Source organism: Sapajus apella, unplaced genomic scaffold, assembly GCF_009761245.1.
Source record: "Sapajus apella isolate SASKATOON/1434 unplaced genomic scaffold, GSC_monkey_1.0 scaffold1, whole genome shotgun sequence".
Taxonomy (NCBI): Eukaryota; Metazoa; Chordata; class Mammalia; order Primates; family Cebidae; genus Sapajus; species Sapajus apella.
The window spans coordinates 71,479,869-71,504,877 of NW_022436941.1; the positions used below are offsets into that span (position 1 = coordinate 71,479,869).

The 25,009-nt window shown below is 38.2% G+C and overlaps 1 protein-coding gene and 1 long non-coding RNA gene across 7 annotated transcripts in view; both read right to left on the reverse strand.

Moving 5' to 3' along the window:
* MAST4 (microtubule associated serine/threonine kinase family member 4) overlaps nt 1-25,009 on the reverse strand; it is a 581,430-nt gene that overhangs the window by 447,387 nt on the left and 109,034 nt on the right. The window contains exon 1 of one of the 6 annotated variants that reach the window (XM_032280868.1): nt 7,025-10,526. The exons of the other annotated variants lie outside the window; for them this stretch is intronic. The gene's annotated coding sequence lies outside the window, so the exon portion shown is untranslated. Of the gene's footprint in view, nt 1-7,024; nt 10,527-25,009 lie in introns of those variants that run through there. 6 annotated transcript variants of the gene reach the window in all.
* LOC116553790 lies at nt 480-24,914 on the reverse strand. The gene is made up of 3 exons (XR_004269918.1): nt 20,731-24,914; nt 18,494-18,498; nt 480-491 (listed from the first exon to the last, which is right to left on the reverse strand). It is a non-coding gene; the product is annotated as an uncharacterized LOC116553790 (long non-coding RNA).

The following is a 25,009-nucleotide window of genomic DNA, read 5'->3' on the forward strand; positions in this document are numbered from 1 at the left end:
TTGAAAACCAGTTTCATCTCTGTGTATCATACTATCTCTAGGCTTCACACTTCATGACTCAAACTCTTGAAGAACTACAAAAGGGCAAAGGAAAGAATAGGCCACTGTTAACAGTACCTGAATGCAGGACTGCAGAAAAACTACTTTAATCTGTATGTCCTCATACTCCACCTTTATCCAAAAAAGACTTAAAGAACTTAGTAAAATACCCCTAGTAGGAATTACTTTTCCTGACGCTGACCCTTTGTCGTCTTCAGCAGCTGAATCGTTGTTGTTACCTTTCTTCCCTTCCTCAGAACTTGCATTTCATTCTCTGGGTAATTTGTTATTCTATTAAACAGTAATTCAGTGACTGATCCAGAGCAAACCTACAGCTCCAGTTGTGTGTGTGTGTCAGCAGGCTAAGAGGCACATATTAGGCAAGGCACACACATACAAGGACCAAAAAACAAAAAAATCCCTCACTACATGGTTGCCAAAGTATTCTCCTTCTCCTGGCATTCTGCATCTTTTGCTTCTTTCTTAGTTGGAGTATAAATGGTAGCAGGGAGATGATCATTAAGCAGCCCAAGGTTTGGTTTAACTTCTGTAACAATGTTTATTAATAAGGATGGAAAGGAAGGAGCAATAGTACGCGGGTGAGGTAAGATTAAAACAAACAAGATGGTGCTAGGGTCTGCCATGGAGCTGGCTTTGAAACAAGATACAGTATCTGAAAACAAGTGATAGAAATGGGAAAAATAACTTCTCCAGATCCCCCCAATCCCACAGCTATTTTCTCTAAGATTAAATGTTCCATATCACCCTATCTTGTAGCAATAATGGAAACCTAACATCAGAAGCATGAAAAAATAAAGGTTTTCATAGATTCCTTCCGCTTAAAAAGAAAGGCGGTATGTCACCTGTGAAAGAAATGGCTTCCCATTCCATTTCAAAAGCATTTCTCAAGTAATTACTCTATGTTATAACATTACACTAGGAATGGGAGTGGGGGTACAGTGATGAACATAGCCCCTGCAATCAAGAATCTCTCAACCTAACCAGTGACTTTTAACCTTTAAGAGTCACAGATCTCTTTGTAAGTCCTACGCTTCTCTCCAAATCAACACATATACAGATAAAAACAAAATTTTGCTAACAAATTTAGATTATCCATAAATTGTCAAAGTGTATGGATCCTAGAATAAGTATATCTTGCTCTACCAGAAGAAAAAAAATACAAGATTTTATTTAATAAGCAAGTATCACATAATATGTAACATTAGCTATTAGCCTAGCCTCTTTTCCAAGTCACTGAAAACACTACCTTCCATCTTATTGTATACCAAATATCACCGGGGACAAAATACATATGTTCATGTATAAGTGACATTTATATAAAATTAACATTTGCTAGTATTTCTGACATCACTTTTTACAAACAATAGTAATTGAACTAAAATGAAATCTGCATGAAACCTAAATTTGTGAGATCTACATTTTTAACCTCATTTTTATACTAAGTATAATTATTTTGCATGATTAATTCTGAATACAAAACATTTTCTGTAGTTCCAAGATAGCAAGCTGAGCACTTCTCATTAGTTTCAATGGTTTAAATAATTTGGGGCTATAATACTGGTGGAAAAAAAGATTCACTTGAATGTTCCTTTTTTAAAAAAAAAGCTTAGTTTCTCTACATAAACTGCATTTACGCTGTCAGAAAGAATAACGGAATGATGAGTGAATTAGGCAGCAAGAATTTTCAAGATATAAAAATAAAATCACCTCTCATAGTTTCTGCAGTGTCTTCCAAGACAGGCTCTTGGATACAGGGCAGAGGATATTCTTAAGGGCGGAGCATGGAATGCTAACAGGTGTCTAATGGAAGAATTAAGGAATAACTAGAACAAATACAAAGAATGACATTGCAAGGGGTGGGGAGAGTCAGGACAGCTAGAAACCAGGAGAGAAAGAACACAAATTGATGTGTTTTCAAGTTTGCAACACTGTGCTGTCCAATACAGTAGCCACTAACCACATGTGGCTATTTAGATTTAATTTGAACTAAAAATTCAGTTCCTCAGTTGCACTAACCTATTTTCAGAGCTCAAAAGCCACATGTGGCTAATGGCTACCATAATGGTCACTGTAGAATACAGAACATTTCCATCATCTCAGAAAGCTCTATTGGACAGCACTGTTTTATAAAATGAGAGGCCAGAAAACATTAAGAGGTTACTTAGTCTTGAACAGAAAGTACACAGATTCAGAGATACATCATTTTCAGCTAAGTTCTTCTATTTACAAAGGAATGAAAATTGCTGCATGTGAGGTAGAAAATAGTTAAGAATTTTCAGTGCAATGGATAAATGGCCCGCATTACACAATATAGCCTATGATACCCTGGACTCCATCTGAGATTCAAGTTCAGGAACTACCAAACCAGTGGAAGTTCTGTGGATCATTCTTCCTTGCCAGCCAATAACAGCATGTACCAAGTTACTAATAGCTACATATACCTTGCACAGAAAGTTCTAAATAGTAAGACATGTTTTAGCCTTCAGGAATTCAGTAAGGAAGGGAGGAATGGTAGAACACACAGAGTGAGAGAGGGAATATAGATGACACTTATTTGTATTTTTAGCTCACATATGTTTCCATAGCCACATATCAAAGTCGTGCTGTAATCACAAGCATCTGAGGGAAACATATAACATTATTGCTATGACATATAATCCTTATTTTCATTCAAATATTATCTTTTCCAGAGACTCATTTCATTACATGCCTCCAATTCCTTTTGGCTCATGACTGGAGATTAGGTCTATTCAAAAAGAGGATCTTTCTGGAAAACTTCTGATAAGGTTTAGCTGTGTTTCCACCCAAATCTCATCTTGAACTGTAGTTCCCATAATCCCCATGTGTCATGGGAGGGACCAGGTTGGAGATAACTGAATCATGGGGGTTGTTTCCTTCATCCTATTCTCGTGATAGTGAATTAGTTCTCACAAGATCTGATGGTTTTATGAGGGGCTTCTCCCTTTGCTGGGCACTCATTCTTCTCCTTGCTGCCACCAAGTGAGGAAGGATGTGTTTGCTTCCCCTTCTTCCATGATTGTAAGTTTCCTGAGGACTCCCCAGCCATGCGGAACTGTGAGTCAATTAAACCTCTTTCCTTTATAAATTATCCAGTCTCAGGCAGTTCCTCATAGTAGCGTGTGAATAGATGAACACAGCCTCAATTCTCCACTTGAAAAATTAAGGAATGGGTGCATCCTCTAAGTTTATTTCTCTTTTGGATCTCTAAGATCTATTACCTAACCTGGTGCCCAGAATTCTCTAAAAGCCTCCCGAAGTCTGCAATCTAATTGGGGAGTTTTAGAAGCCTCACACAGTAACTATGAGAGAATTACAAAATATGTAGATACATACAAGGTCACAGAGTAATAACTTTTCATTAAAAATGCAAAAGTGACATAGTACAGAAGGAGAAAAGCAAAGTTTGATCCATAAAATTGTTTAAAATTTGGTAAAAACGGTGACAGAAAAGCTTGCATGGCAAGGCTATGTATAGCCTATTATCTTGTCACAAAAGGGTTTATGAAGGAAGTAAGCTTTTGGTTAAATATTGAAGAAACTAATGGTTTTGTACTACTATACGTCAGTAACTTTCAAAATTATTTAACTACAAACCATACTAAGACATTTTAGATTATTATGCAGTAGGCATATACCACTAAGTAAGCATTCCACAAAGCAATAATTTAGCCATATTACAATGTACATTTTCTGATATCTTCGATTATAATTTCACTTTAAAAATACACAAGTCATGACCCATTAAGCCAATTTTATAACCCACTCATGGGTTCCAACCCACAGAATGAAAGATATCTATAAGATGAATTTCTATGGTAGGAATTGGTAAATGACCTATCTGAAGAAAGGAAACCATATTTGTAAAATAGGATTAGAAAACTGTGTGCTCATGTGTGTGGTGGGGGAGAGAGGCAGGGGAAACGGGAAAAGTTAGAGGGAGAGGGAGAGGAATGGTCAGAGGAAGAGAGAGAAGAACATTTGGAGGGAGGAGGCAGGGAGACAGAGGGAGGACAATTGGAGGGGGTGTTTAGTGAAAAGTCTTATATGTCAATGTCCGTATTTGACAGGCAAAAGGAACCCATTTTTCTTGAAAGCAAAGGTTGGGACAGATTTGCCTGGTAGCGCTGGAGAATATGGCTTTGGAATGAGATTTGGAAGGCCAGCCATGGAGTCTGAAGCATAAAAAACAAACTCGATGAAGGAAGGCCTGGATTATGACGGTGAGAAAAAGTAGCGGGGTACAGGTAGAGAACAGCAAGACTTTCAAATTGGAACAGAAAAAATAATTCTCACATCTTCCAAAGCAAGCAGAGCCTTAGAGACTGAATGGCAAAATACTAAGAAGAAAGCTAAAGGAAAGAGGCAGCTGGGAAAGAGACAGAAGCAAGTTGATCAGCCCACTCCACAAACCACACGGGTCCCATCCAACCTTCTTTCCCTCATGAGCTAGAATACACCAAGGCCCAAGTGGAAAAAGGGACAATCTCTGTCCCCAGTTCCCAACACAACTAGATGCTGAGCATCTGCAGATGGAGTATGCATCTGTTCAGTTTTTCATTCAAAGAACAAATGTTGACTACATACATAGCACAGGCATCAGATGTATAAGGTTCACAAAGCATTGTCCTTGCCCTTAAGAAACCACAGTTAGAAGCCAACTTCCTAAGCAAATAACTAGAGACAAAGTGATCAGTGCTAGGAGAGAGGTGTGTCCAAAGTGCTAGAACACAGAAGATGCAGTGAGTGGTTCTGTCTGGGTCAGCAAAAGCTTCCAGGAAGAAGAGGCAATGTTAAGAAAAGCTTCTCTATCAGAGGCAACAGTATAGGCAAAGTGTGGAAGCCTTAGAAGTGGAAATATGCAGAAGAAATGATGAATGGAGTCAGAAAATGGGGCTTGGGGGAAAGATGGAGAAGGTGGGAGAAAGGGCAGTCGGAGGGACCATCTGCCAGAAGAGGAAGCTGGGACTAGTTTGTGAACTTGTCTTCCAAACAGTGCTGACAGTGGTGAAGAAAGGAAACCATATTTGCAAAAATAGGATTAGAAAACTGTGTGTGCATGTGTGTGGCTGGGGAAAGGGGGAGGGAAAACAGGGAAAATGTTAGCGGGAGAGGGAAAGGAATGGTCAGAGAAAGAGAGCCCATAGGAAACCAGATATTATAAAGCTAAGAAATAGTACAATTAGGCACATGCTTTAGAAAGACCACACAAGCAGTGGTCTAGAAAGTGAACCGGATAGAGGAGATGAGACAGGAAAAGAGGCCAGTGAGGAAGCTGTTGAGAAGGGCCTGCATGGGACTGGTATCGCAGGAAGGGAAAACAGTTGCGTAGACACTTGGAAAATAAAATGAGCAGTCTTTCTGCCTACCTGAAGGGAAGGTGAACGAGGACAGAGACACAGATCTCCATGGGGTTCTTATTTGCAGGGAGTAAGGGTAGCTTGGCCTTGAGGAGGAAAGGTAGGAAATTTGTTCTTATACATGTTGAATTCAGGTTGCCTCTGGGACGCCCTAATGGATTTATCAAGAAAGTAGGTGAAAATTCAGCTGAGAGGCGCAGGAGAAAAATCAAGCAGAAGCAATCAATTTGGGAGTTGCAATGTAGAAACCACTAGAGAAATGAGAGCAGAGACAAAGGTGAGACCAACCATATTTAAGGAGGGAGGACAGCTAGAAGACTACAAGCCAGAAAAAAAGACTGCCTTTTCTTAACAAAAAAATAATAAAGTTGAAAGAGAAACAGGACAAAGTGGTTTTCAAAAACAAGATTAAATGCCATAGGGAAGCTTAATAGAATGATGAACACTTTTTTTTTTCTTTTTCTGTTTTAGAAATAAGCAGATATTACCTAACCAAGCAATAGCATAGCTGAAGGCTGGTAAAGAGAGAAAAATTAATAGGTTGCCATCTCATTGGATGCTCTTGAACCTGGAATCAGGCAAGCTCCCAAGAAAGGTGATGTAATTAAACTATCATGACACATTAACTGAAACACCTTATTCTATATGCAAATATCTGACAGATATGCCCCAGTGTCTCTGCAGATAACAGATGTTCTGATCTTTGGATATTGCTAAGCTGTACCCAATGTTACTTTATCATAAAGCATGTCATGATTAAACTGAAGTGTTATTATGTAATTGTGTATCCCTGTGGGAGCTCCAAAATGCCTCTAAACAATTTACTCACCCATGGCCCATTTAAGTTTTTTCATAAACAAAAGCCAAAATAATTTTCAGAGATGGGCTAATGCTTATTTTATATAGTATGCATAACTAGGTTAAACTGTTAAAGACATACTTGATTAAAGTTTCAATACCTACTTAGATAGGATGTAATATCTATTTCTATTACCAATATCTAAATAACGTTAAAAGCCAACTATCCCATTCTAGTCCCAGTTTCTCATTTTCCAACATTTGTGAAAAGTACTCTTTTCCCTTTTTTGGGGGGAGGGGGATGGTATATGTGGATCCATAAAGCAAAATGGCATGTTGTCAACCAACATTTTCTTTTGTGATAATTGAATTAAGTAGAGGGAAAAAAAAACATAGTAGGTAGGCATAAGGTGTATGTATAGTGACATGATGACCTGCTTCCAAAATCTACATTTTCCTTAAAAACTGAAAGATATTTGTAATTTAAGCTATCCTGATCTTAACTGATAAATTTGAAGAAAATGTTCTACCTTAACTACTGCTCAGAATCCCTTTAAATTACCAGTGATCGGCAATCCGTCATCAGCAAATATGCTTATGTCAAATGCCCTTATAATAAGCTATCACATTTTCAAACATTTTCCTCCATTACCTGACCAGGAGATTTACACAATGTGAACAACCTACCGAGAACAGAGTTAATGAAATATTGGCTCTTGGTTTAAATGAGTAAATCCCATCCTGAACAGTAGAGGGGGGAGAAATGTATAAATTGAGAAAAGAATTACCTATTCATCTTCATCAATAGTTGACACCATCATCATTTGGCCTCTAAAAAAAAAGAGGATGTTTTAATTTGCTGGGAAGAATACATCACTTCAGGGAGGAGATTTGGGGATTTCACCATGAATAATAATGAAGTGAGCAGAGTTTTCTTCATGTGTAAAATCTAGCTCTAGTCTTTCAATCCAAATGAGATTCTAAGTTGCAGACAGAGGTCAGAGGATTCGATTTATTTATTCAAGCCCATGTAGGCATCCTTCATCCACATCAACCAGATCTATACTTCCTCTTTCTCAAATTAACATTAAGACAAAATTAAAAAAAATAAAATATTTCCGTTCATATTGGCCAGCTTGTAGCAACAATCCTGGGTTCAAAGAACAACCACTGTTCACTAGGCTGCTCCCTGACAGTCCTCTCGTCATTACCCCACCGCTTTGGTAAACGCAAAACATTCTCTTGTTGTCCGCGGCCTGCAATAAATCATTCAGGCTCATGCCAAAGCTCGAAACTCAGCATTTATTAATTTTAAATAAGTTCTGATACCTATTATCAGTTACGGACAATGACAATATGTCTCTAAGCCCATTATTTCTCCTATGCCCCTCAGAAAGCTGAGAGAAAGCAACAATATGTCTAACCTTTTGTCCCTTCCTAATCACGATGGCTGCCCATAGAGTGGGAAAAAATTAAGAGGGTCCCAGAACATTATGCAAGTCAGGTAGACAGAAAGAGAATCCCAGTAAAGCAGACTTAGAATAAGAGGCCCTCAATATGCAGCAATTGATGTGATGTATAAATCAATAGAGAATGATTAAAACACTGCTCTATGAAGGGCCTGCATAGTTAATATACATTTCATTATGAAACAAGAATGCTGTAGTCAGACCAAATGTGTAGGCACACTGCTTAACAGATGCAAAACAAGTACCAAGCTGTTTAAATGTATAGAATTTCAAGGAATAAAGCTAATCAACAGCATCATCTCTCTAACAAAGCCTGTTGAGATATTTCACTTGTAATGTAAATGTTCATATTAACACATGTATCCCCAATACCTGATTTCTAATGTGCTCCATCATTTAACAGATCTCCCCTTTCAAAGCCTAACATTAATAAAAGCTGTACTATTCTTACTCAAATCACAGCACAAAATTCATACCTAAATATTCGTAATTGCATAATCATTGCACTCACTGAAATAAAACACACCCTTATCCTTTCTTTCAAATGGGTCAAGTAAGTGCGGTTCTACTTCTTTCCCTTTTCTAAAATGCAAATTTAAGAGCTAAATATTATGTGGTTTTGCTTCAATTAACTTCCCTAAGAATACAGTATTGTGTTTACAAAACAAAGAAAAACTATCAAAAAGCTGATGGTACCCAATCAACCCATGAATCAAAGAGTTTCAACAATCTTTTCTCCCTTCTCCCCTCAGTGTAAGCCTCTATCCTCCCCATGGAATGCAAACAGAAGGGACAGGCTTTTGGTGTTAATTTCCTTATAAACTTATACTTACCACACACTGGTATAAAGAAAGCCATCACGACTTCTCTTAAGGAGCTTTTTGCCATGTCCTTCCAAAGGAAAATAACATTCCTTCATCTTGTTTTCCACATTTGACTTAAAGAGAACATAAAAACTGGTCCCAATAAAATTCTTCCAACGAAGGTGTCCTTTGTTACCTATTTCCATAGACTTCTACTTAAGATATGAGCTAAACTCTAACTTGCACTAGTCAAAAGAAATGAATCCCTTAGTCATGACATTTCCATCATTCAAATAAATCTGTTTAAATTTTTAAGTTTAGTCATTTGACATGCACTGCAGACCTATGACGCAAAGGACTATAGCAAAAATAAATTACAATGTTCAATATTATATATAATTATATGTCATTCACGTGCATAAAGCCAGCACTGCTGAACTGCTTTGTTCACCCTAAGCAAATTCAAAACGGAGGCCCTTAAGAAGCTACCTATGGAACCATCTCAACTTGGATGTATTTTAGTATCCTTCTTCTTGAATTCAAATGCATTTGATTTACCATGGAAATTTCTATACTCTGTTAAAAATTTCAGCACACATCAACAGAAGAACTTTAATTTTAGCTCATTCTATATATGAAAGTGAGAAAGGCTCCACATCTTTCCTAGTGCAAATTAAAATGAGCAAAGTAGGCCAATGTCCATAATATTTTAGTTACAGGAAGAAAATAACAGTAGCCATTTATTTTAAATGTTTCCTGTGCCTCAGACACTGTACTTTCTACATGTCATCTCATTTAATCCTCATGAAACAATCAAACTGAGTATTATCGCCTGTTTTAGAGCTTAACAACCTCAGTTATTTGATCAGAGAAAACCAACAATGGTTTTCAACATGGACGCAACACAGAGTCCCAGAAGCAAACACCACAGCTGCAGGGGGCTTCCCACTGCAACATTATAAAGAGTGATCCAAATGAGTCACAAGGAGTTGGCAGTGACCCATGACCATAGGCAACACCAAGGAGTCACTAGTTTTGGATAAGGGAGCTGTGGACTCATGACCTCTGAGGCCCTTCCAGCACCCAAAACTCTACCAACTCTGTTTTCTAATGAGAACAGGTACTCTGGCAGCAAAGGGAGTAGAAAAACATGATAGCCCTCTCCCCTCCCTCCAAAAAAATCCACATAAATGACATCTGCAGCACAACTAACCATCCTCTTGGCAGAGGCACCATGACATATTCTTGTGGGCAGCTCTTTAACTGTTCCATGACGTGGCCATCAGTTGGCTTACTAAGTGGTCAGCACAACTTTGCCTCAAATGTTTCTATAGTGCACTAACCTTAAAAACAGTACTTCTTACTGCCCTCCTCCTCTCTCCCCACCACTGAGTGAAAGGCATCTGGATACACTGGACCACAAAGAAACCCAAGGAGGAAGAAATATCCTGTCCATTGCAGGATAACCTGAGAGATGCCTGTGTGGGTGACTTTCGGACCGTGGGTCTTGACCCATTAGTGGAAACAATGCAGTGAGTCAATGCTAGCATTTTACAGAAATTGAAATAGAATGGAAGAGAAAATATCAGAGTATGCCACAGAAAGATAAAACATTCTTGTTTCAGCAACGTATTCTATGATCAGTTAGTTATGTGTGTTGGTAGCATGTGTACCAGGTTGTGATATAAGTGTATTTCTTATTGTAAGTTAAAAATATACTTGACTCTTCTTCATCTTCATCCCTTACAAGCAACCACTAAGTTCTGCTGACTTTACTTCCTAAATCTATCCTGGCCACTATGCCCCACTCCCTGTGTATACCATTTCCTAACTAAGGTAAGTATCTCTCACCAGAACCACTGGAACAGTCTCCAAACCCTTCTCCACTATATTGCGTGGTCCCCTTAAATCAGTCTCCACCCCTTTGCCAAATGGTCTATTTCAACAGTCCCTAACCTTTTTGGCACCAGGGACCAGTTTCATGGAAGATAATTTTTCCATGGACTGTAAGTGGGGACAAGATTATATTCTCATAAGGAGCATACAACCTAGATCCCTCATATGCATAGTTCATTTTAAGGTTCATGCTCCTATGACAATCTAATGCTGCTGATATGACAGGAGGCAGAGCTCAGGCGGTAATGCTCGCTTGCCCGTCACTCACCTCCTGCTATACCACCTAGTTCCTAAGAGGCCATGGACCAGTAAGAACCTTAGATTAGGGGGTGGGGACCCCTGATCTATTTGAAATGCAGATCTGACTCTGTCAGTCCCCGACTTAAAAGCCTTCCATGTCTACAAAATCAAATCAAAGCTCCCTTAGCATGGTGTACCAGGTACTCCATAAACTGATCCCAAGCACCTTCCAAATTCAACTGCAACTCCAGTCTCAGTAACTGCTCAGTGGGAACATCCGAGCAGCTATCTTGTCATCTCCTTGCCTCTGTGCTCTTGCTCTTCCTTTGAGATTCCACCCAGGAGTCTTTTCCTCTAATGAGGCCTGCTGGGACCTTGGAATGTAGTTAAGTGAATCTACTCTGGGCTCCAGCAGCATACTCTATTTCTACATCTGTCTGCTCTCTTGCCCCCATGAATATTAGATTACCTATATGCCTGCCACTTCCACTAGGCAAGAAGGATTTTACCTACTTCCTCTGAGTCTTAAACATCACTTCAGTAAGACCCTCCCTCCCTTCCCTGACCACCTTATCTAAATTTTCAACCTATCATTGCCTTCCCACCACTTTCCTAGCTCCCTCCACTGGTTTCCCTTTTTGTTCCTTATTACTTACTATGACCTAACTTACATGTAGACACACAGACACACACACACACACACACACACACACACACATATACACGCAATGTTTATACATGTATACAGATTTTAACTTATTATCTAGTTTGTGTGTATCTCCACAACCAGGAATGCCAGCTCAATTATTTGTCTGTTTTATTACTGTTACATAAGAGGCACTCAAAAAAGACTTGCTTAATGAATAAATGAGTGAATATCATCAACATCAGAGGTTATACCTATTGCAAGTTTGAATACCTGGCACCTATCATAGTGCCTGCCTCCTGCAGAGTTGGTACATAATAAATAAATATTTGCATTTTAAAAAGTGAAAATAGAAACTCACATATGATGCATTCTTTTTGCCTCATATTCTTTCTCATTCAATAGACACAGGATAGAAAGAAATATAAGGCTAGACAGATCAGCTAGGTGACCAAAAGAAAGCAGAAATGTCACAATATCACCATACCTGCAGTACGGGCAGGTCACCCAAAAAGGTTTCAGAAGGTGAAGAAGTGTCTTTTGAAAGTGAACACTATTTTGAAAAGACATTTCTTTTTTGGCACGAAGGTACAAAAGACAGGGCTTTTAGTATTCATATTTTGAGCATTCATATTTGCTGATAATAGAACCATTAAAGCTCAGAAGGCAACTGAAGCAAGTGAACCATCAGGCACCTTACTCTTTGGGGGAAGGAGGCTTTTATTTGACAAGAAGTCACAGGCACATCCAAAATTTACAATCATTTTAAAAATCAAAAATGCAAGAAGGATAAAATATGTATATGTTCTTGAAGTTTAAAACTAAATTTCACATGTATTAAGTAATTTTTATTAAAACGCAAATTTGTAAATACAAAAGCATAAAGCCATCTTTTAAGGTTTCTTTCTGAGCAAATAAAAAATATAGATGTTTTGAATTTTTTTAAAAAAAAGTATACAGTATCACTTTGTCCTTAAGATATCAATTGAACGAAATTGGCAGAAATTTAAAAATTAAAAAAGAAAAATCATATGACCAGAAACACCACTATTTCTTTAAAATAACATCCTATTTCATTAAGAACAAGAAAGAATTAGCTGAAAAATAAGGAAATAATAATTTTAAGTGTTTTCAAAAAGAAAAGAACTTTCAAAGAGAAACAAAGGGATGGCTGTGGCCTACAGAGGGAGACTAATATTTGAATCCATCAACTAGTAAGATTCTTTAAGCCAAAATTATCGACCATTTAAGATACATTCAGTGCTGTATAACGTTTCCACCAACCACAGACCACATATATTATAATTATCTATTATAAAAGATTATAATACTATATTTTTGCTGTACCTTTTCTATGTTTGGATACATTTAGATATAAAAATGCTTATGATTACGCTACAACTGCTTACAGTATTCAGTACAGTAACATGCTGCACAGGTTTGTAGCCCAGTAGCAATAGGCTATACCAAATAGCCTAGGTATGTAGTAGGCAACACCATCTAAGTTTGTAGAAGTAGACTCTATGATGTTTGGGAAATGACAAAATTGCTTAATCACATGTTTCTCAGAATGTATCCCCAACCATGAGTGACACATGACCATAACACTACTTGAAAAGGTATTACATTTCATAATACATAAATACACTCTCCTGTTACCAAGCTAAGACAAGAATAACCCAAATCCAAATCTATAACTCATCACAAGTGGCCAGAATCCCACCTGGATAATTTATTGTGTTGGAGTTGTGCTTGCTCTGTGACAACCTAGTTAACCAGGGTTGACAGGTCAATGCACAAAACCATGCCCTGTATTCCTCTGTGCTCCACATCTTATGAGTGTAGTTTTAAATCAACAACTTACAACTAAAATATCATGAGTCAAATGTTGTTATAACTGTTGTAAAAGGAAAGAGAACAGAGTGAACCGAGCTCTTTCCTCTGCTAGGAAGAAAATTAATACCTTGCTTGGTAAAGCGGGCCAACATGCAATCAGCATGTTTGCTTAGAAATAAAATGAGAATAATTCTGCTATGAGTGACAATTTTATAGTTTACATTCTTGAGTCAAACTTTTAAAATATCCCCCTTGTTTCCCTTCAACTCCCCATCCCCAGAAATATCCTGGCCATGTAATCGGCAAAGAAGGGTAGGGGCATACGGGAGGTAGTCCAGCAACTGCTTAGGAGAGAATCTGCCTGAGTAAGTTTCATCATCACCAAATGTTCTTCCTACAAATGAGACTCAGACAAACTAAGAAGTCATAACCTATAATGTTTTAATAAAAATGTAATTTTAAGTAATTTGGTTTTTCCTCTTAAATGATCTGGTTAAGTGAAAAAAATTTTATTTAAGAATCTCTGACTAAAACGTAAAAAGAAAACAATCCACTTAAGATTATTCCTTGAAAAAGCACCTCCAAAGATTCTTATTTTCATGGATTTATAAAGCCACAGTGAAAGCTCAAATCTTTCATAAGGGAACAAGCACTTTCCCTTAATATATCAAATTCTTTATATCTCAATACGTGATTAAAAATAATTAGCATCTTTCTTATCAATAAAGATGTCATTGTTAAAAAATTCCAGAAGAAGCCTTCCAAAAGGGCAAAGTCAACAGTTTCACAGCTAAACCTTCTTTCAGCAATTGTAGTCTATACCAGTGCCACTTCTATAGCAGTGGAACAAACTTAGTTCTAGGCAATTTCTCATGATGTTTAATAAATCGGGCTTAATATGAGAGCAAGACTCTAGAATCTAAAATAGATCCCATTGTGTTTAGGAAGAATTATTTCAATGACCGACAGAAAGAAGAACCTTTTAGGATTTAGAAATGGTCAACTAACTTTCTGGACAAGGGCTTCCAATAACTTATACCTTAACAGATTCCTGATTTAAAATAGTATCTGTCTAAGTTCCTATTGCTGCTTCTCTGGATTTCTCACTAAAGTGCCACTGGAGACTTAGAAAGGAGTGATTATTCATATTACCTCCAAAACCTAATGCTGCTGAAGATACAAATTACTATCAAAATCTGTAAAGTACCCACTATGATTTAAAGGCAGAAATATATCCACGCTTCTGTTCATAGCACCCTCACTGCACTCCATTAATAGATTTTATTTAAAATGGTGGGAAGCTGCTTCATAATTCCACCACTTCCATTACTCAGACATATTTCTTTTCAACTGAATATCTGGCAGGTATCCTTAGACTCTGTCTCGGAAGTAAGGAGGGCATAGCTCCCCAGACACCTCTCCCTCACTATGCAGCTGATTGCCTCCCTAACCAGTCCTCTCTCTCCACTCAAAAATACATTACAAATCCCAGAAAACTAGTTGGAAACTAAGTACAACGAGGATGCTGGATATAAAATTTTATGAGCTGAAGCCAATATTTCTCGTAGCAAAATCATAGCCTTAATTCACTCGTTTATTTGACAAATATTCATTGAGTTCCTTCAGTGTTCCAGGTACTGTTCTTTGTGCTTTGAGACACATGAGTAAATGTTGCCCTGCTGCCTGCTGGAATTTACATTCTGATGAGGGAGGCAGAAAATAAGTAAATATAAGTTATATAATTTGATAATTTAAAATACTATGTTTAAAAAAAAAAACAGAACCAGGTAAATGGGTAAGGGGAAGGACTACAGTTTCAATAGGGTGGTCACTCTAAGCCCCATGGAGAAGATGACATTTGGTGAAGACTTAAAGGAGTTAAGGGAATTAGCCTCTTGGCTAATTGGGGGTGGGGCTGGGCAGAGATGGAAGCAAGGAGCCCACTTAGGAGACTGCAGTAGTACTTGCAATGAGAAATGGTTGCTTTTGGACCAGGGGAGTAGCAGTGCAGAAGGTGAGAAGTGATGAGATTCTGGATATATTTGAAGGTAAAGCAAAAAGAGTTGCCTAATAGTCTAGATATGGAGTATAAATAGTAAAGAATGATTTCAACGGAGCCTGAGCAACTATCAAGATGAAGCAGGCATTTCCTGGGTTGGAGAAGTCCAGTGGAACAGGACTAGTGGGTAGATGAGAAGTTCAGTTCAGGACACAGGTTAAGTTGGAGGTATCTACTAGGCATTCGAGTAGAGATACTGAGTAGGCAGTTAGATGTGCACATGTGGAGTTTGTGAGAGATCTCAGAGCTAGAGACATAAATTTTGGAGCTATAAGTTTATAAGTGGTAGCCATTGTACTAGATGAGATCACAAACACAGGGTAAAAATAGATCAGAGAGAACGTCTACACTCTGGGACTCTCTAACATTAAGAAGTCAAAGAGAAGAAAAAAGAGCCAGCAAAGGAGAGTGAGAAGGAGCAACCAGTTAACGTAGGAAGACAACTAACAGTTGGAGGTGTTCTGGAGGCGAAGTGAGGACCACACATTACAAGAGTGAGCACCAACTGTGTCATGCAAGATGAGGCCTGAGAACTGACCATTGTGTTTCAATGACCAGTGGAGATTGGTGATTATGACCTTGACAAGAGCAGTCTCTATGGAGCAAGGAATGAAAGCCTTATAGACTGGGTTCAAGAGAAAGTAGGGGAAGGTAAATTTGAGACAGCAAGTGTAACTCCAGAGGAATCTGACTGTACAGAAGAGCAATAAAATTGCAGGCATCTGGTGATAAAGTGAGAGCAAGAGAAGTTTAATAGAAGATGGAACGATGACAGCACACTTGTGTGTAGACATGCATGATGTGGGAGAGAAGGAAAGCCTGATGAGATAAGAGGTGCGGAGAAATGCAGGGAGTTTTCCTTAGACTAGGTGAGAGGAGACAGGATGGGGAACACCGGAAGGCACTGGCTCTAGGCAAAAGTATTAATAGTTACCTAAGACAACAAGCAGGAAGGGAGGGTAAGAGTGGCGATGCTGACAGTGGGGAAACGTGATGGGGGAATCTCTGGAGGCTCTCTTCTGCTTCCATTTTCTCACCAATGCAAACATCAAGGTCATCAGCTAAAAGCAAAAATGAAAGGACATTTTTGTTTAAAGTTCGAGGAGAGAAAAAATGAGAAAAAGTCACCTTAAAGAAGCCAAAAAGGTTAAAAAGTCACCTTAAAAATTATTAAACAATAAAAAATAATTCCACTCAACAAGCTGAAAAAAATCCTGCCAAATAAATTTCAGAGAAACAAAAGAAAGAATCATTAAAAAGATAAAAGCAGAAATTAAAGGATTAGAATATAAACAGTGGAACAGCTGGTTCTTTGAAAAGATCAATAAAATAAACCTCTTGCAAAGCTCATCAAGAAAGAGAGAAAATACAATTATACAACATAGGAAATAAGAAAATGGATACAGCCAAGAAGACAAAGGAAATTTAATACAAGTATAAAGAATAGGTACAATTTTATGCTGAAAATTAAAATACATTGGATGAAAGAGACATTCCCAAGAAAATATAAATTATCAAAATTGACTCACAAAGTAGACTCTGAAAAATTCAATAACTATATGGAAATAGACAATGCTGACAACGATTTACAGGGGAACACTACCAATTTTTTTTTAATGGAATTTTTATGCTATTGAAAATGTTACGTGGTATAGAAAAATCAAGCAAAGTTTCCCATTTCAGTTTTTACAGAAGTCAGCATAACCTTGATATGAAAACTTCAAAAAAATCACAAGAAATATAATGTGACCATATTGTTAAATGTCAACATTTGCATTAACCTCAGAAACACATAAATGCTTAATCAGCATTAGCTGCTATATTAATAGTATTACTATTATTACATTTGAACAAGAATACCTGTTCCTATCACTGATACTTAACTCTCTATAAAGATAACTCTTCCCTCTCCTGAAAGGAGATAATGGTACAATGACTATGACAACTGCTTGAAAATTCTCAAGCATAAATTCAGGCAAAGTACAAATACTTTAAGGAAAAAAAGTCTGGTTTAATTGCGTTTTGTTTCAACAATGTAGTAGATCTTAGTGTTCGCCCAAATTTCAATGAATTAAGAAAAGCAGGGAGGTGGGGAGTAAGGGGAGGGAGAGCATTAGGACAAATACCTAATGCATGCAGGGCTTAAAACCTAAATGACAGGTTGATAGGTGCAGCAAACCACCATGGCACGTGTATACTTATGTAACAAACCTGCACGTTCTACACATGTATCCCAGAACTTAAAGTAAAATAAATTAAAAAAAAGAAAATATATAAAACAAATTTTAAAAAATGGGACAAGATTGTTTCGTCTCATTTTGTAAACAATTTAGAATAATGTATAACCCATTAAACATTTGGTCTTAATGTTTACTCAGCTGATAGTTTACAAATAGGAAATTCTTCAGCCTAGGGAAGAAAACTTTTAAAACTCGTATTCCTGCTTCCCCACCCTGTTTCTCTGTGATTTCCCATTGGGAAGAAGACTAATAAGGAAAAAAATTAGTTTATATTTCCTCCAAAAAAGAAATAATAATGTCTTTTCTTACAATTCATTGGGTTTGAGAAAGCTTTTAAAATAGCCAAGCAAGAAGAAGTACCCCAAAGTGGTGCCTTTGGTGGTGGTTAGCCCTACAGCAACACAACCTCATGCGGGTCCACTGTAGTTAGATTCTTAGCCCCCAAAAAGGCAAATAATTTCCAAACATATACAGTTCAATTCCATAACTCACCCCAACCATTCTGTATGTGAAATACTTCCACTTCTCTTCTAGACACTTCAGGAAATTGGATGTTGCTTAGGTAATGCTGGTGTATAACTCTGCTTGGTGTTAAAGACCAAAGAATAGAGAAGTTAGAGTCTAGATTAAGCATGTGAATTTACAAAGCTATTACTAAGAACGACACCAGGTCACTCTTTTCAAATGTAGAGCTGCACTGACAAACTCGAAATCAAGCAAGAGGCACAGAAGACAAATGGAATAGCTCGAGAGGGAAGAAGACCTTGAATGCATGATACGAATAAGGAAGAAGATTCAAGGAGGATAAGGAAGGTTTACGAGAACTTTACAGGAATAGCGCATATCTAGATAAACTTGGGGAGATTAGGCATTAGTAAAAAAACTCAGACATATCTCTAAAAACAGCTCAGTTTTCTTATTTTCAAAGAGACAAAACAATGCTATAATAGATATCTTTAAGGCTGTCCACAAAACCCTCAGGCCCTTTCTCTGAAAAGGCTATCTACCACATGACCTTGCCAGAGCCAGGGACCCTGAGACAGATACTGCCACCCACAGGCCAAGCACACTCACTCTCTTATCAGCCTCTGCTGGGAACCTGAACTGGCCCAGACCCTCATGCGGTCCTCAGGTTCAGGAGACGCCAAAAGAGCCTTCACCATACCAAAATGGCAGCATGTAGAAGCAGCTGGGTGCCTAATTTAATGAGCAAGGTGACATCATAACTTAATCACTTGTACTGAAAGACAAGCTATAAAAGATATTTTCAAAAAAAAAAAAAAGAAAGAAAACCTTCAAATATAGTCCCTCTTATTTGCTTATGCTTTATTTTCTTAGCAAAGTTTAAACATAAAAAACTGGTTTTAAATATATATAGTCTGTCTCTGAGTATCTCACCCCATAGACTCTAAAAAGAGTCTTTGAAAGAAAGACATTTTTTTAAAGCACACAGGATGTAAGCCACTGTGGAATGGCCAAGAGCAACAAAACATTGTCACAGCTGAAATGCAGTCCCTCATGTCCCAGTGAGAGCTCAGGGATGGAGGAAGGCTAACAGCTGTCGGGAGGTGGTGGGAACCAGGCTTAGACCCAGCGGTCCCACGGCCTCCTTCTTTCCCTCAGGCAGTGAGCAGAGCTATGCCTAACTGGGAATGACTGAGACAACGAATACCTGGGACTAGTCAAATGATACCAGGAAGAGATAATCATCTGGAAATGTTTTATAAATATAAACATAAAGGAGATTAGCTGCAGCCTCCACCACACAAATTTGAGGTCAAGGGGTAGGGGAAAAACACCTTAGACTGCAATGCTAGGAACAATTTATTTTCCAAACATGGAGATCCATTAAACGGCTAGCAACCTCCCCAGGGAAATAGTAGCAAAGTCACTTCAAGTGGAGTGAGAAACTCATTTCTGAAATCCTTTTTCCAACTTGGGAAATTTAACTCTATGCCTTTGTAACCCCAAGGGACTGCTTGGCTGAGGCTGCACTGGGTGTAACCATATGTCAAAATTCATACATTGGGTATGGTACTCACCCACAATTTGCTAGAAAACAGTCAAAACTAAAAGTGCCAAAGGAGGCTTTTCTTTATGAATATAAGCATAGCTACTAATTTATAATAGTAAACATATCCACTTTGACCTCTGCCTAATAAGAAACTTATTTAGAGAAGAAATGTTTTAAAAACCATAGAAATAGCCATCTCCCTCTCCCCTTGACCCATGGTTAAAGAATGTTGGCTATCTTTCTATCTTCATAGCAGCATTTTCACCAGGAATGAATCCCTCCTCTCCACCTTCCAAGCCACTGAATATAGGGTAGCCTCCTCCCTCACCTGGCTGAATAGTCCTGGGCCATCCTGGCCCATCCTCCAGGACTCTGCTTAGCCTGAGATCCAGGGTCCTCTAGGAAACCCTCCTCTTCAGGGTCCAATGTGCCATGGAAAGCCTTGCTTCCCTCCAGCTTAACACTCACCATCTGGGATTAGAAGAGCTGGTCTCCCCCTACAGAATGATCTCCTTGAGGGAGAATTCTGTCTTCTTTACCTGTGAGACCCATGCATAATGCACTAGTGTTTCTTGAATGGATGTTGCTTGGCTTACCGGGAGTTGAGTCAAAATAGACGGGAAAGAACTGATGTCACTGATAAAGGTGACATCAGTTTTGTTCATGGGACTCTACTACACTGGTTAATGTGGTCAAGGTGATAGCCAAAAAACACAACAAGGGATATACCCTTGTATCATGAGCCTTACCTGTCCAGGTCAGATGCCCTGGAGAAATGGTCTACAAAGGATTTTTTAATACGTGTATGTTCTAACACAATTTAAAGTAAAAATCTAGGCTGGGCACAGTGGCTCATGCCTGTAATCCCAGCACTTTGGGATGCCAAGGCGAGAGGACTGCTTGAGGCCAGGAGTTCAAGACCAGCCTAGGTAACATAGGGAGACTCTGTCTCTACAGGAAAAAAACTTTTTTTTTTTTTTAAATTAGCTGGGCACAGTGATGTGCACCTGTAGTCCCAGCTACTTGGGAGGCTGACATGGGAGGATTGCTTGAGCTCAGCAGTTCGAAGTAAGTTTGATTGCACCATTGAACTCCAGGTTAGGCAACAGAGTGAGACCCCCCTCTCTAAATACACACATACACACACACACACACACACACACACACACACACACACACACACACACAGAGAAGGAGGAAAAAAAATCTAAAATTGTTCATCCTAGCTTTAAATAGTGGCATGATATATAATTTCTGACATACTGTAAATATTGAAATTTTAAAATGAAACTGCTTTTAAATGTATCCATTGTTATTTACATACCTAGTGATCCACATAAAATATACATAAACAACTTTTCCTTTCACACTCATATTTTTATAGTTTCTTTTTTTTCTTTAAACTTATATTTCTATTCCACTTCTGCCACAGAATTTTATTCCAATAAAGCATCTTCATGTTTTAGGGTTTATTGATCACACTATCATACTCTTTCTGCAACAAAAACAGTTATGAAAATTAAAAACGTATTTATTTCCTGTGACCAAATAGTTCTAGATGTTAAAAATTTAATCTGGATTATCATTAAAACTATTAGTAGAATGCAATCTGACAGAACAAAAGTATAATTTCATAATAATTAAAAATTAAAGCATCAAATTTTTATTGGAAATGCATTCCTCAATGAGATGGACAGAATAATTTGATATCTGTATCTATAAATGAATATTTTTATTGTCAGAATAAGAAATATTTCAACAGTAATTCCATTCCATTTTTTAGTATTAAAGCAAAAGCCTTGTTTATGTAAATTGGTTGATGGGAATTAAAGAAGCGTTGTGATAGCCGTGGCCCTTAATTCTTTAAATTCCTGAGATTTATGCCCAAAAAAATCATAAATACAAACTTCCATGATAATCATCATTTTTTGACAAATTGTTCAGGATCATATTCAATTTTGTTTAAAACAATTAGAAGACATTTGATTTGCAAAAGGACTAATTTCTAAGACATTAGATTCATGCCCTCTCTCTATGCCACAACAATCTTCTCATTACCCCTTTTTCTGGCACCCCGAGAAGTAGGGGTTTCTTCCTGTGACTACATGACATGATGAGATTTGGGAGAGGTAAAGCCAGGCAACCCATTAGTCCAGCTGTGCCCCAGGTGGATCTGTTTTAGGAAAGAGTATATAGGGAAGCTGAATATCTGAAATAATTTCCTTGTTACTCTCCATGGGCCCAGTGCCTCTTGGAAAGTCATCATGTACCCCAGGGGTAACATAAACCCATATCTGTTGACTTCAAAGACCAGTCTGCCAGAGGTCTGTCCTTAGGTGGGGTAAACAGATTCAAATACCAATGGAAGGAGAGAATGTAAGTGAGAGAAGCCAATGCTTTAGTAGGGCAGGAGACGAAACAAGCCTAGTAAAACCACAGGTAGGACCTGTGGGGACCGCAGAGTACAACGGACATACCAGGCTGTTTCTCCAGTGACCGGATGTGAGCAGGGGCTCCCACTCAGTGTACGGCAAAGCAAGAATTCTCTGTCTAAAAAGTGGTATTGTTTTAAAAAGACAAAGAGCAGTAAGAGCAGGAAAAGCTATAAAAGTTTTGAGCATTATATTCAGATATGGATTTAAGAAAATGCAAGGAATTCACTTTCAGTGGAGAAACAGGGTTTGCCAGCAGACGGATATGCCAAGTATGAGCACAGGACCAAAGTGAGATGCAGAAGAAAGGAAGACCATGACTCTAATCACTGTGCTGTAGGATTAGTACAGGCCTGTCCAGACACTGGCACATCAAGAAAGGGATTCTCAATGTTATCTTCATAAATGAGAGGTCTGTCCTTCTCAGTTCCTGGATTTTTAAAGTCAGAGAGCACCATTCTTGTGTTCTCTAAGGAGAAAACACCAAAACTTAGTGGACAGTTTCAATGACACAGGCAAGGCACAGAGATTGGTGGCTAGGGAGGTCTCCCCGGCCACCAGGAACATACCCATTCACAACTAGCAATGGGCCTGATTTGCACATCCTCAGGTGACTCACGTCTCCCCCTTGTATATTAAGTAGTTAAAAAAGACTGGAGACTAAAGAGCAGCTTGGGTGAGTCATATGTGTCGCCAGAGAGAGGTGGTCTAGCAGAAAGACTAAGAAGAGGGACCTGGCGTCAGATGCCTGTGTGTGAATGCTGGCTCCTCCACTTACCAGCTGGGTGAACTTAAACAAAGCTCTGCGTCTCAACTTTCCTATCTGTAAAACAGGAATACAAAAGTACTTTCCTCATGGAATTATCATTAGAATTAAATGAGTCGAGATATATATATAAGATTTTTATGAGAGTATCAGGCACACGGAAATAAATTTTGGCTATTGTAATTGTCATCACTGAGAGAGAACTAGACCATCATGAAAAAAATAAGAGGCCATCTGGTCCAGGCCTCGTTTCTAAGTCTTCAGATCTAAAACTGAGATCACCAAATTAGATTAAAACCTCAGTTCTAATTCTCCACTTGTCCTACCAGCCACTGTGGAAAGAGATAAATACTGACAACTCATCTACTAATAAAAGCATCACAACATACCCTGCAAAAGGGCACGATTATGAAACATTTGCAATGAGTAATGCAAAACCAAAACATGTATTAAAAAGTTCTAGTAAAGACATTGGTTCAATTGAAGAAGAAATGCAAAGGAAATGGAGGGGAGTAAACAAGCCCAAACTTCGTAGTGTAAAATATTATTTGAGTAGTGTATTTCCTAGCGCTTGTGTAATGTATTCATGTCTAGCTTGATCCTCAATATAAGTCAAGGCAGAAGGTTGAAGTAATTACAGAGCGCACGGCCAGGGTATCCATACACTGGTATTTTAACCTCTAAATTACATTTTAGCCACTCTCAGTGCTTCTCCTACTCATATTCTGTGGTCCCATCAGTCTCAGCCTGTCCTCCTCAGATCACCACTGGCAAAGGTACAGGGCTGTTTGAGGTAGGAGAGCTGGGTATTTTCCAGGTGGGCTGTGGGCCCTAGAGCAGGGATCCTGACCTTTATATGGTACAAGGAGAAACATCACCCATATAAACAAGATTAGAATTTAAGTCAACAACAACAAAAAGTAATGACCAAAAGAAAGAAGAAATAAGAAGCAGATTGTTCTGTTACATGCTGGTTTAGAGAAGTAAAAAAAAAAGGTAAGAGCAGCGGTAGGAGTGGTGGAATGTGTCAAGAGATCCAGATGGAAAATAAGTATATCAGGGACAAACATTTTTGGATGAATCCCACTGACACTGTTCTCAGTTACTAGATTTTTTTTTTTATATATATTGGGCTCCTTGATGTGAAATTTAAGACTGCAGTATTGCAAATCAACTTTCCCTAACCTACAGGTTTCACTAAAACAAAACCAAATAGGAGCGAATTCAACCCATTTTCTGGTAGTTTTTATTTCTCTATAGATAGGTCTTTATGGAGTGAATACTCAAAGACATGCTAGTCGGGTTTTTTTTTTTTCCTTCTAAAAGGAAACTTCTCATTACTTTTTCAGCAAAGAACATTCTGAATTATGATTCAATCCAGAATTTTCAAAGGGTATCTCTTGGAACTCTGTTTCTTTAAGACATCAAAAGAGGGAAACTGAGTCAAAGTTCAATCCACTCTGACAGACATAAGGCAAACAAATATAAAATTAAACAAGATTAAGACCTTTAATGTGTTCATCTGCAGTGTGAGGCTCCCAGCAAGGTCCACTAATTTGATAAAATAAGTCAAATAAATCTTTTCTCAGACAGTCTCTGCAGATTCCTATTCACATAAACATGCTTTGAAAAATCCTGGAACATATACAAAGGGTGTAAAATGTGGGCTAACAATGGGTTTAATTCTGGAACAAAACTTCCAAACTATGCTCTATTCTTTATAAATGATATGTGGCACCCTCATATACCACTAGCAGGGGCAGAAGTTGGTACCACCACTTTGGAAAACTGTTTGACATTATGTTCTGAGGTTAAACTTACATTTACCATGTGACTGATTCCTAAATATGTACACACCACAAAAGTGTGTTGTGTTGTGTATGTGCATGCATACACTAGCACGTGCGTATAACAGACACAGAAAAACATGCACGAGAATACTCATGCAGCATGATTCATAATAGCTCCAAAATGAAAACAACACAAAAAGTTCATCAACAGTAGAATGATAAATAAATGATAGTATCTTCACACAACGGGCATGGCAGTCTGAAAAATGGCCCCTCAAAATACTTACATCCTAATCTCCTGAACTGGTGAAAGTTATCCTACATGCCAAGAGACTTTACAGATGTGATTACATCAAGGGTCGTGCAATGGGGAGACTGTCCAAGATCATCCAGGCAGGCCTCGAATAGAATCGGAAGTGTCTTTTTTTTTTTTTTTTTTTTTTTTGTGAGACAGAGTCTTACTCTGTGACCCAGGCTGAAGTACAGTGGTATGTTCTCAGCACACTGCAACCTCCACCTCCCAGATTTAAGTAATTCTCCTGCCTCAGCCTCCTGAGTAGTTGGGATTACAGGCGCCCATAA